The following is an 11,852-nucleotide window of genomic DNA, read 5'->3' as shown; positions in this document are numbered from 1 at the left end:
GATCAGGGAACTGCAGTTCAAAACAACCCTGAGATTCCACCTCATACCAGTAAGAATGGCTAGTATCAAAACCTCAAGGGACAAGAGATATTGGTTAGGATGTGGAGAAAGAGGAACACTCCTCCATTGTTGGTGGGATTGCAGAATGGTACAACAACTCTGGAAATAAGTCTGGAGGTTCTTCAGAAAATTGGACATTTCACTACCTGAGGACACAGCTCTACCTCTCCTGGGCATATACCCAAAAGATGCTCCAACATACAACAAAGACACGTGCTCCACTATGTTCATAGCAGCCCTATTTATAATAGCCAGAAACTGGAAAGAACCCAGATGCCCTTCAACAGAGGAATGGATTCAAAACACGTGGTACATCTACACAATGGAGTACTACTGAGCTATCAGAAACAATGACTTCATGAAATTCATAGGCAAATGGAATGAACTAGAAAATATCATCCTGAGTGAGGTAATCCAATAACAGAAAAACACACTTGGTATGCACCTATTAATAAGTGGATATTAGCCCAAAAGCTTGAATTACCCAAAATGGAATCCCAAGACTACAGGAAGCTCAGGAAGAAGGGTGACCAAAATGTAGATGCTGGCACTCGTTCTTAAAAGGGGAAAAATATCCATAGGAGGGGACACAGAAGCAAAGTTTAGAGCAGCAACTAAAGGAATAGCCATTCAGAGCTTGCCCCACATATGGCCCATGTGGCCCATATATATACAACCACCAAAACTAGATAAGATTGATGAAGCTAAAAAGTGCATGCTGACAGGAACTTGATATAGATCTCTTCTGAGAGACACATCAAGAACATGTCTAATACAGAGATCAATGCTAGCAGCAAAGCACTGAACTGAGAACAGGATCCCATTTGGGGGATTTAGAGGAAGGATTGAAAGAGCTGAAGGATCTTGCAACCCCATAAGAACAACAATGGTAACCAGACAGAGCTTCTAGGAACTAAACTACTACTCAAAGACTATACATGGACTGACCCAGAGATACAATTGCATTTGTAGCAGAATAGACTCCTTGGGGCACCAGTGGAAGGGGAAGCCCTTGGTCCTGCCAATGTTGGATCCCCTGTGCAGGAGAATGCTGAGGTAGCAGTAAGGGGGATGGATCGAGGTAACTCTCATATGGGGGAGGGGGAAGGAATGAGGGCTTATGGACAGCAAACTGGGAAAGGGAATAACATTTGAAATGCAAGTAAAGAAATATATCCAATAAAAAAACCAACAACAAATAAAAATAGCATTCCAGACAAAACATGACAAATCATATAATGGGATTATTGGCTGGAAAATAGACATACTAGCATACAGGATAGATATCTGTCCAGCTCTTGTCCTGATAAGGGCTTATTGTAAATAATAAACATTGTGTGTCTTTTATCCAGGAACTTAATGATCAAAGGGGGTAGAAACTCTGGATTGTGATTGAATTTTTCAACAATACAGAGGCCAGAACAGTAGAGGTTTCATAACTGCATACCTCTGCGGGACACAGTGGTACAGAGACAGGATGGCTGCCCAGCGCTAGGGGTTTCACCCAGGGAAGGAGCAGGTAGTAGAGGAGGGAACACTTAACATAGATGGGGAGGTGTGGTCTGGATGGAGATGGGCACCAGCCTGCAGGTAGGTAAATGGAGATGGCATATATTCTGAATGGATATGCAGGACCACAACCTGAACAGGAAAATCTCTGGGCCACAAGGACACTAATCTGTCTCCCAATTCTAGAGAGACATTGCCAGCCATAGGCCTTTGGTAGGACCCAACCATTCAAATTGACATTCAGGACATCTAAGAACCCAGGAAATGATATTTGGTAGTTTACTGCTTGAAACTTCCATCCTGAGTGGCAATAGGTCTGAGGGCCATGTCTTCTCTTCTGCCTGACAGTCCCTATCAAGCTGAAATTTCTCCCCCAGATGTTGCACACTGCGCAGGCATGTTAATGTTTAAAACATAGATATTAATCACGTTTCCAATGATATACATTCTAATCCCCAGTGCCAAGGTGTAGCTGCTACACATCCCTCTGGCTTCTGGTAGTGGACACCATACAGGAAATGAGGTACCCAGCATCCTCCCACAAAGTCTATGAGCTCTCCCCTACAGACTTTCCAATCAAATAACTTCTGTTCACTGTGAGTTGACCATCACCAGCATCTCATGTCCATGAGAAAAGAGTCCGAAACCATAGATTAACAGAGAAAACTTGTCTGTACTATCTATTCCGGACACATTATTTTGACCACACTAAAGTGCAGTCTAGATATACTCAGCAATGACCCATGTATTTCCAATCATGTGGAGCCTGCACTTCCTCTGGCCTCATCAAAGGACCAAGGTCCCCTTTTTGAAAGGTGTCATCCCCAGGTATGTAGTCTGGACCAAGGGTGACAGATAAGATGAAAACTGGAGCTTGCCATGGCCCATTAGCAACTGTCCTGCCCTGCTTACTAGATCTTAAGTATCAGATTCTCTATCTCACTGTTCACTGAGGAGAACAGTGGTCTCTTCTATGGACTATCCTGTGATGTATAAGATCACCTAGGAGCCTCACATGAAATTAAGCATGGCTAGGATGTTTCAATGCCAGGAGTTTGCCCCTGTAAGGGAGGATAACATGCAGTTATGGTGAAGAATTCTCTTGACAGCCATTGCAGTACATTGAGAACCACAGAGACAGTGCCACAGCAAGTGAGTGCCGGATGGGCACTGGGTGATCTGTGCCTCGCGGAGGAAAATCAACTAAACTTGGGAAAAGTAGATTCTAAGAAGCCAAGAGGCAAAATGTCCTCATATGCATTCTTTGTACAAATCTGCCAGGAGGAGCACAAAAAGAAGCACCCAGATGTTTCTGTCAACTTCTCAGAGTTCTCCAAGAAGTGCGCAGAGAGGTGGAAGATCAGAGAGGGGAAATTTGAAGATATGGCAAAGACTGACAACTCTGGTTATGAAAGAGAAATGAAAACCTACATCCCCCCAAAAGGGGAGACCAAAAAGAAGTTCAAGAACCCCAATGCACCCAAGAGGCCTCCTTTGGCCTTCTTCTTGTTCTGTTCTAAGTACCACCCAAAAATTAAAGGTGAGCATCCTGGCTTATCCATTGGTGATGTCACAAAGAAACTAGGAGAGATGTGGAGCAACACTGCCTACTTGATCATGATGGATGATTGTTTTGATGTGTTCTTGGATTTGGTTTGCAAGAATTTTATTGAGTATTTTTGCATCAATATTCATAAGGGAAATTGGAAATTGGTCTGAAGTTCTCTTTCTTTGTTGGGTCTTTGTGTGGTTTAGGTATAAGAGTAATTGTGGCTTCATAGAAGGAATTCGGTAGTGCTCCATCTGTTTCAATTTTGTGGAATAGTTTGGACAATATTGGTATGAGGTCTTCTATGCAGGTCTGATAGAATTCTGCCCTGAACCCTTCTGGACCTGGGCTCTTTTTGGTTGGGAGACTTTTAATAACTGCTTCTATTTCTTTAGGAGTTATGGAGTTATTTAGATTTTTTTGTTCCTGATTTAACTTTGGTACCTGGTATCTGTCTAGAAAATTGTCCATTTCTTCCAGATTTTCCAGTTTTGTTGAATATAGGCTTCTGTAGTAGGATCTGATGACTTTTTTAATATCTTCAGGTTCTGCTGCTATATATCCCTTTTCATTTCTCATTTTATTAATTTGGATACACTCTCTGTGACTTCTGGTTTGTCTGGTTAAGGATTTATCTATCTTGTTGATTTTCTCAAAGAACCAGCTTCTGGTTTTGTTGATTCTTTGTATAGTACTTTTTGTTTCTACTTGGTTGATTTCAGCTCTGAGTTTGATTATTTCCTGCCTTCTACTCCTCTTGGGTTTATGTATTTCTTTTTTCCCCCATCTTTATTAACTTGAGTATTTCTAATTTACATTTCGATTGTAATTCCCCTTCCCAGTTTCACGGCCAACATCCTCCTAACCCTTCCCGATCCCCTTCTGTATGGATGTTCCCCTGCATTCCTGGATGAAGCCTACTTGATTATCGTGGATGATTGTTTTGATGTGTTCTTGGATTCGGTTTGCCAGAATTTTATTGAGTATTTTTGCGTCGATATTCATAAGGGAAATTGGTCTGAAGTTCTCTTTCTTTGTTGGGTCTTTGTGTGGTTTAGGTATAAGAGTAATTGTGGCTTCATAGAAGGAATTCGGTAGCTGTCCATCTGTTTCAATTTTGTGGAATAGTTTGTATAGTATTGGTATGAGGTCTTCTATGAAGGTCTGATAGAATTCTGCACTGAACCCTTCTGGACCTGGGCTCTTTTTGGACCTTTAATGACTGCTTCTATGTCTTTAGGAGTTATGGGGTTGTTTACATGGTTTATCTGTTCCTGATTTAACTTCAGTATCTCGTATCTGTCTAGGAAATTGTCCATTTCCTGCAGATTTTCAAGTTTTGTTGAATATAGGCTTTTGTAGTAGGATCTGATGATTTTTGAATTTCCTCTGATTCTGTAGTTATGTCTCTCTTTTCATTTCTGATTTTGTTAATTTGGACACACTCTTTATGTCCTCCCACTATCTGGCTAAGAGTTTACCTATCTTGTTGAGTTTCTCAGAGAACCAACTTTTGGTTCTGTTGATTCTTTGTATAGTCCTTTTTGTTTCTACTTGGTTGATTTCAGCTCCGAGTTTGATTATTTCCTGCCTTCTACTCCTCCTGAGTGTATTTGCTTCTTTTTGTTCTAGAGCTTTCAGGTGTGCTGTCAAGCTGCTGATATATGCTTTCTCCTGTTTCTTTCTGCAGGCACTCAGAGCTATGAGTTTTCCTCTTAGCACAGCTTTCATTGTGTTCCATAAGTTTGGGTAGGTTGTACCTTTATTTTCATTAAATTCTAAAAAGTCTTTAATTTCTTTATTTCTTCCTTGACCAGGTTATCATTGAGTAGAGCATTGTTCAACTTCCATGTACATGAGGGCGTTCTTCCCTTATTCTTATTGAAGACCAGCTTTAGCTTACAGTGGTCTGATAGGATGCATGGATTATTTCTATCTTTCTGTATCTGTTGAGGCTTGTTTTATGACCAATTACATGGTCAATTTTGGAGAAAGTACCATGAGATGGTGAGAAGAAGGTATGTCCTTTTGTTTTAGGGTAGAATGTTCTATAAATATCTGTTAACTCCATTTGGTTCATTACTCCTCTCAGTCTGTCTATGTTTCTCTTTAATTTCTGTTTCCACGGTCTGTTCTTTGATGAGAGTGGGGTGTTGAAATCTCCTACAATTATTGTGTGAGGTGCAATGTGTGCTTTGACCTTTAGTAAGGTTTTTTTTTTTTTTGTATGTAGGTGCCCTTGTAGTTGGAGCATAGATATTTAGGATTGAGAGTTCATCTTGGTGGATTTTTCCTTTGATGGATATGAAGTGTCCTTCCTTATCTTTTTTATAACTTTTGGTTGAAAATTGATTTCATTCGATATTATAATGGCTACTCCAGCTTGCTTCTTCAGACCATTTGCTTGGAAATTTGTTTTTCAGTCTTTCACTCTGAGGTAGTGTCTGTCTTTGTCTCTGAGGTGTGTTTCATGTAGGCAGCAGAATGCTGGGTCCTCATTGCGTATCCAGTTTGTTAATCTGGGGAGTTGAGTCCATTGATGTTGAGAGATATTAAGGAATAGTGATTGTTGCTTCCTGTTATATTCGTATTTGGATGTGAGATTATGTTTGTGTTTTTTTCTTCTCTTTGTTTTGTTGCCAAGACAATTAGTTTCTTGCTTTTTCTAGGATTAGCTTGCCTCCTTATGTTGGGCTTTACCATTTATTATCCTTTGTACGGCTGGATTTGCAGAAAGATATTGTGTAAATTTGGTTTTGTCATGGAATATGTTGGTTTCTCCATATGTTAATTGAGAGTTTTGCTGGATACAGTAACCTGGGCTGGTATTTGTGTTCTCTTAGTTTCTGTATGACATTTGTCCAGGATCTTCTGGCTTTCATAGTCTTTGGTGAGAAGTCTTGGAGTGATTCTGATAGGTCTGCCTTCATTTGTTACTTGCCTTTTCCCCCTCACTGATTTTAATATTCTTTGTTTTGTGCATTTGGTGTTTTGACTATTATGTGATGGGAAGAGTTTCTTTCTGGTCCAATCTATTTGGAGTTCTGTAGGCTTCTTGTATGTTTATGGGCATCTCTTACTTTAGGTTAGGGAAGTTTTCTTCTATGATTTTGTTGAAGATATTTACTAGTCCTTTGAGCTGGGAATCTTCACTCTCTTCTATACCTATTATCCTTAGGTTTGATCTTCTCATTGAGTTCTTGATTTCCTGTATGTTTTGGACCAGTTGTTTTTTTCTGTTTTACATTATCATTAACTATTGTTTCGATGATTTCTATGGAATCTTCTGCTCTGATAGTCTCTCTTCTATCTCTTGTATTCTGTTGCTGATGCTTGTATCTCTGGCTCCTTGTCTCTTCCTTTGGGTTTTCTATAATCAGGGTTGTCTCCCTTTGTGCTTTCTTTATTGCTTCTATTTACATTTTTAGTCCTTCACCTGTTTGTGTTTTCCTAGAATTCTTTCTGGGATTTTTGTGATTCCTCTCTGTAGGCTTCTACTTGTTTATTTATGTTTTCCTGCGTTTCTCTAAGGGAGTTCTTCATGTCTTTCTTGAAGTCCTCCATCATGATCAATTGTGATTTTAAATCTAGATCTTGCTTTTCTGGTGTGTTTGGATATTCAGTGTTGGCTTTGGTGGGAGAATTGGGCTCCGATGATGCCATGTAGTCTTGGTTTCTGTTGCTTTGGTTCCTGCGCTTGCCTCTTGACATCAGATTATCTGTGGTGTTACTTTGTTCTGCTATATCTGACAGTGGCTAGACTGTCCTATAGACCTGTGTGTCAGGAGTGCTGTAGACCTGTTTTCCTGGTTTCTTTCAGCTAGTCATGTGAACAGAGTGTTCTGCTTTCAGGCATGTAGTCTTTCCTGTCTACCAGTCTTCAGATGTTTCTGTGGGTGTCTGTCCTGAGTCCACCAGGCAGGTTGCTTGGAGCAGAAAAGTTGGTCTTACATGTGCTCTCCTGGCTGAATTCCCTCCTGAGGGGTTGTGTTTGAGCTCTCAGTGAGGACAGCAACCAAGAGGGCCTGCGCTGCCTTTTCCTGGGGCCCCTGTGCACCTGGGTCCTAGATGGTGTTAGGTGCTTTCCTCTGGAGTCAGAAATGTGGGCAGAGTGTAGTCTCTTCTGGCTTGCCAGGCATGTCTGCCCCTCTGAAGGTTTAGCTTTCCCTCCCATGGGATTCGGGTTCGGGCAGCTTTTGACCGGGTCCCTTCAGGTCCAGGCAGTTTCTTGACCACAGGGGACCTGCTGCTTGAGTGTCCCTATCTTCCAGTTCCCAGAAGCCCTATGCAGTTTCCTCTTGGGCCAGGGATGTGGGCAGGGGTGGGCAGTATTGGTGGTCTCTCCCGCTCTGCAGTTTCAGGAGTGCCCACTTGTCCGGGTGGTGAGCTCCCCCCCCCCCGGGGTTTGGGAGCAGGGAGCTGTGGGCAGGCATCAGTGAGCTTAGGGCTCCAGCTAAAAATCGGAAGTATCCGGTACCAGAGGAATTTTGCCTCTGTGTGTCCTGAGCCTACCAGGCAGGTCGCTTGGAGCAGAAAAGTTGGTCTTACCTCTGGTCTCACAGCTCAAGTTGCTTGTGGGGGTCTGCTTTTGAGCTCTCCATGAGGGCAGCAACCAGGAAGGCCTGCGCCACCTTTTCCCAGGGCCCCAGTGCACCGGGGTCCCAGATGGCATTAGGTGTTTTCCTCTGGAGTCAGAAATGTGGACAGAGTGTAGTCTCTTCTGGCTTCCTAGGCGAGTCTGCCCCTCTGAAGGTTTTGCTCTCCCTCCCATGGGATTTGGGTTTGGGGAGCTTTTGACAGGGTCCCTTCAGATCCAGGTGGTGTCTGGACTGCAGGGCATAGGGTTAAGTCTTCACTGGATTGAGCTTCATTTACAATTTAAACCATGCGTAACACATTCACCATACATAAAAATAAGGCAAGAAACACAATTTGTCTCGACAAAATAAACTCTTAACAGAGAAAACAAATACAAATGCACAGCAACTCATGCCTTCCAGGCAGCCAGGCACAGCCAAGTATTTCTCAGAGTAACCACCAGGTGGCAGTTAACTCATGGCAGAGAAGTCTTTCAAAGGTTCAGTTAAGCTTCCAAATCAAACTCATCCTCCACTTGGCAATCCACATGTCTGACTTTGGTGAGTGTGCCAGCATATACATCAAAGTTATTCTGTGAACTTGTCTGGGACTCACAACTGCTTTCTGTGAATTCTGTCTCCATTTCCCCAAGATCTACATGTTGTATTTCTTGCAAATCATACCCTTCTTCAGCAGGAGGATCCCAAAAATGCAAAGCCACCTTCCAGAGTTTAATCTGTTGGTCCCATGACCACAGGCTATATTTCTTAAATTTGTTGGGGGTCCTGGGATATCACAGGTGTCTGGGCACCTCTTTAATGTATCGATCATAGGCCATAGTGTTCTTCCTGTAGTTGATCTGCTTCTGCCTTCTCATCAAGACACTTGCATCTGTCTCCATGTCAGTAGGCACTGAAGACACAGACTTCTTTGAATCAGAACTTCTCGATGATGATTTTCTCTGTCTTCCAAAGTCATTTATGAGTAGCTTTCTTTTGTACCTTGCAATCTCTTTGTTAACTCTGGTCCTCATGTTATCTTCTTCAACTGCGCTTGCCCAGTCAGAACATCTAGAAAGGGGCTTATGGCCTTCAGGAGTTGTAAAGCTTCTAGGTTGATGGTCCTCAGTCTGGAGCTCGCCTTCCTTGGAGTCCTCAGGCTTCCAGTCCCTTCCATCTGCTCTGCACTTCTGTCCGAGACTCCATCTCACAGGGGACTGCGGACTTGCACCGCCGTCACAGCGACTCCCATAACAGGGTGTGCTTCTAGGTCTGCAGACCATGGCATCGGTGGTTTGAAGGAGAGCTAACTGGCAAGAACCTCACCCGGCAACAGCACAGAAGACGTCCTGGTGTCCTTTTAATATTGAATTCTGTTGCCCCTTTAATATTCAAACCATATATTTTATATTTTTCCTTTCTAAGCTTGCTACATTTGCTCAAAACACTCTTCATGAGATATAACCAGAGAACAAAGTCTATGCTGGGCATTTCTGAGACTTCCTTTGTCAATGCAATTAATATAAATCTCTTTACCTTACCTTTAGGTAGACTCTTCAGTCAAGGGCAAAAAGCAGCCACATATTAAAATTCTTCTCCTCTGAAACCTCTAGAGCCAGGCTTCCACAATTCAAATCACCCTCAGCAGCAAAGTCTTTTTTTTTTTTTTTTGGTGGAGTTTTTACATTCATTATTATTTTACACACACTCAGTCACAGACACAAAGACACACACACACACACACACACACACACACACACAAGGAAGCGTGTATTCATGCACAAATAATAACTATAACCTGCTGGATTCATGTTTGTGATTTATGTACATGATTTTAGGGCTGACCTATTGTGCTGCATAAGTAGTTAGGGAATGCATCCTTGGGAAAGGCTAATTCTCCCTCATGAGTCATTACTTGCCTACTGCTGTTCTTTGTTAAGGGGTTGGACCCCATAGAATTCCCACCCACCTTTGCCTTGGCATGTCTATTGATATTGCTATTGTTCAGGTCTGTTAGGCAGTCATTTCTCAGAGACACAGTCTTACAACAGAATTCCTGGTCCTCAGGTTCTTACAAGCTTTCTGTCCCCTCTTCTGACCCTTAGATGCAAGAGCTTCATCAAAGATATATCTATTAGGGCTGGGTTTCCCACAGCCACTGGAAATAGTTCTCCTTGGAGTCCTTGAATTTATAAATTCAGAGGCGTGAGGAAAGGGGGCTAGAGACCTATGGTAGCCTAAACCACATTGAGTTGCTCTAAACAGCATGCTGATGCTACAGATTATATTTTTTTTTATTTTTTTAATCCTAAAATTTTTATTATTGTTTTTAAGGACAAAATATAATCATACAATTTTGGTCAAGTTATTCCCTTGATCTTTATTACAGAATATGGCATAGTATCTATTGCTTGAGGGTATAAATTAACTTTCAGAAATTACTATTACTGCAGAGTATGTTTTTCTATCAACCAATTTCCCTCCCTTGAAATATTAAACTCTTTTTTTGCTTTTTTTTTAAATTTAGAGAATACTTTATTAGTTTTTGTAATCAAACCCACGTAGATAAGACCTTACATATTTAATACAGTGTGTTACCCCTGTACAAATGGAAAAAACTTAAGTTCAACATTTCTAGACCAATATGGCTGTTAATTTCTGTACAGTGCCAACTCAACACAGTAAACGGGGATACTTTTTTCCAAAGTTGACAGCACAGCTAAAGTTTCAAAAAATTCAAATTATATATCTGTATATATATATATATATTTATATTTATATAAAAAGACCAATAATAGCAGTGTGTTATGCATCAACAGCAGCAACAGCTTTTCCAGGTTCTGCAGTCATCTGAACAAAACTGTAGAGACATCTAGCACACTCCATTAAAAAAAAAAAAGTAAAAAAACAAAACCCGAGGAAACAGCACAGTTCTGTTACTCTTGTGGTACCTGGCACCATTTTTTTTTAAATTAGCTTCTCAATCATCATCTGGAAAGAAAACATTCTGAGCAACATCATTAAAAACAGCTCTGATAAAGCACAGTCACTACTACGTATCATAAAGCAGGTACAAGCTATTTTACATCCACAGAGGTATGATACAGTACTGTCCTACATCTATAATACTAGAGGATACAATTTAAAAGGCATTATTTGAGACTTGATTCTACTTTTCCAGCAGAGGGCCCAAAGGATGGTGTGACACAGCTTTGTAAAGAAACATACTCTAGACAGGATTTCCTTTCACTAGTGGCACAGTTCTAAGGATTCATTCTCTCCATGAATGTCAGCTAAAACCGTTATTAAAAAAATGAAATATCCCTAGAACAAAACCGTATAACCACCGGATTCACATGAAGATGACCTAGTGGAGACAAGCTGGACCTCACCTTACCAACAAGCTATCAAATCTGTTATGTTTAAACAGTGAGACCTCCAAGGAAGGAGATGCCAAGTAGTGCTTCAAAGCTTCGGACCACAATCAAACACAGCATCCTTTTCAACAGAAGCAGAAGCTCATCTGAATATGCTCAAGGATGCTGACATCAACATTTAATCATCTCCTCACTCATCCAGGAAGAAGGGGAGATCAGTTACTACTGTACTTTATTGTGTTCAACCAAATCACCATGTTACAAAAATAGCAAGCTGCCATAATAAAAAATAAGGCTCCTCTATCCAGCACCAGATAGCATCTTTTTACTTTCAAGCCTAGAAATTGCACACTTGTATATAAACCAACCGAAGATGAGGATTGAGAGTTCATCTTGGTGGATTTTTCCTTTGATGAATATGAAGTGTCCTTCCTTATCTTTTTTGATGAATTTTAGTTGAAAATTGATTTTATTTGATATTAGAATGGCTACTCCAGCTTGCTTCTTCTGACCATTTCCTTGGAAAGTTGTTTTCCAGCCTTTCACTCTGAGGTAGTGTCTGTCTTTGTCTCTGAGGTGTGTTTCCTGTAGGCAGCAGAATGCAGGGTCCTCATTGCGTATCCAGTTTGTTAATCTATGTCTTTTTATTGGGGAGTTGAGGCCATTGATGTTGAGAGATATTAAGGAATAGTGATTATTGCTTCCTGTTATATTCATATTTGGATGTGAGGTTATGTTTGTGTGCTTTTCTTCTCTTTGTTTTGTTGCGAAGATGATTAG

The 11,852-nt window shown here is 41.1% G+C and overlaps 1 pseudogene; it reads right to left on the bottom strand.

Moving 5' to 3' along the window:
* Positions 1-8,166: 8,166 nt before the first annotated feature.
* Slbp-ps2 (stem-loop binding protein, pseudogene 2) lies at positions 8,167-8,978 on the bottom strand (annotated as a pseudogene).
* Positions 8,979-11,852: the final 2,874 nt, after the last annotated feature.

This window comes from Rattus norvegicus, chromosome 3 (assembly GCF_021556685.1).
Source record: "Rattus norvegicus strain SHRSP/BbbUtx chromosome 3, alternate assembly SHRSP_T2T, whole genome shotgun sequence".
Classification (NCBI taxonomy): Eukaryota; Metazoa; Chordata; class Mammalia; order Rodentia; family Muridae; genus Rattus; species Rattus norvegicus.
Note: the sequence above shows the minus strand (reverse complement) of the source record. Positions and strands in the feature narration are given on the sequence as shown.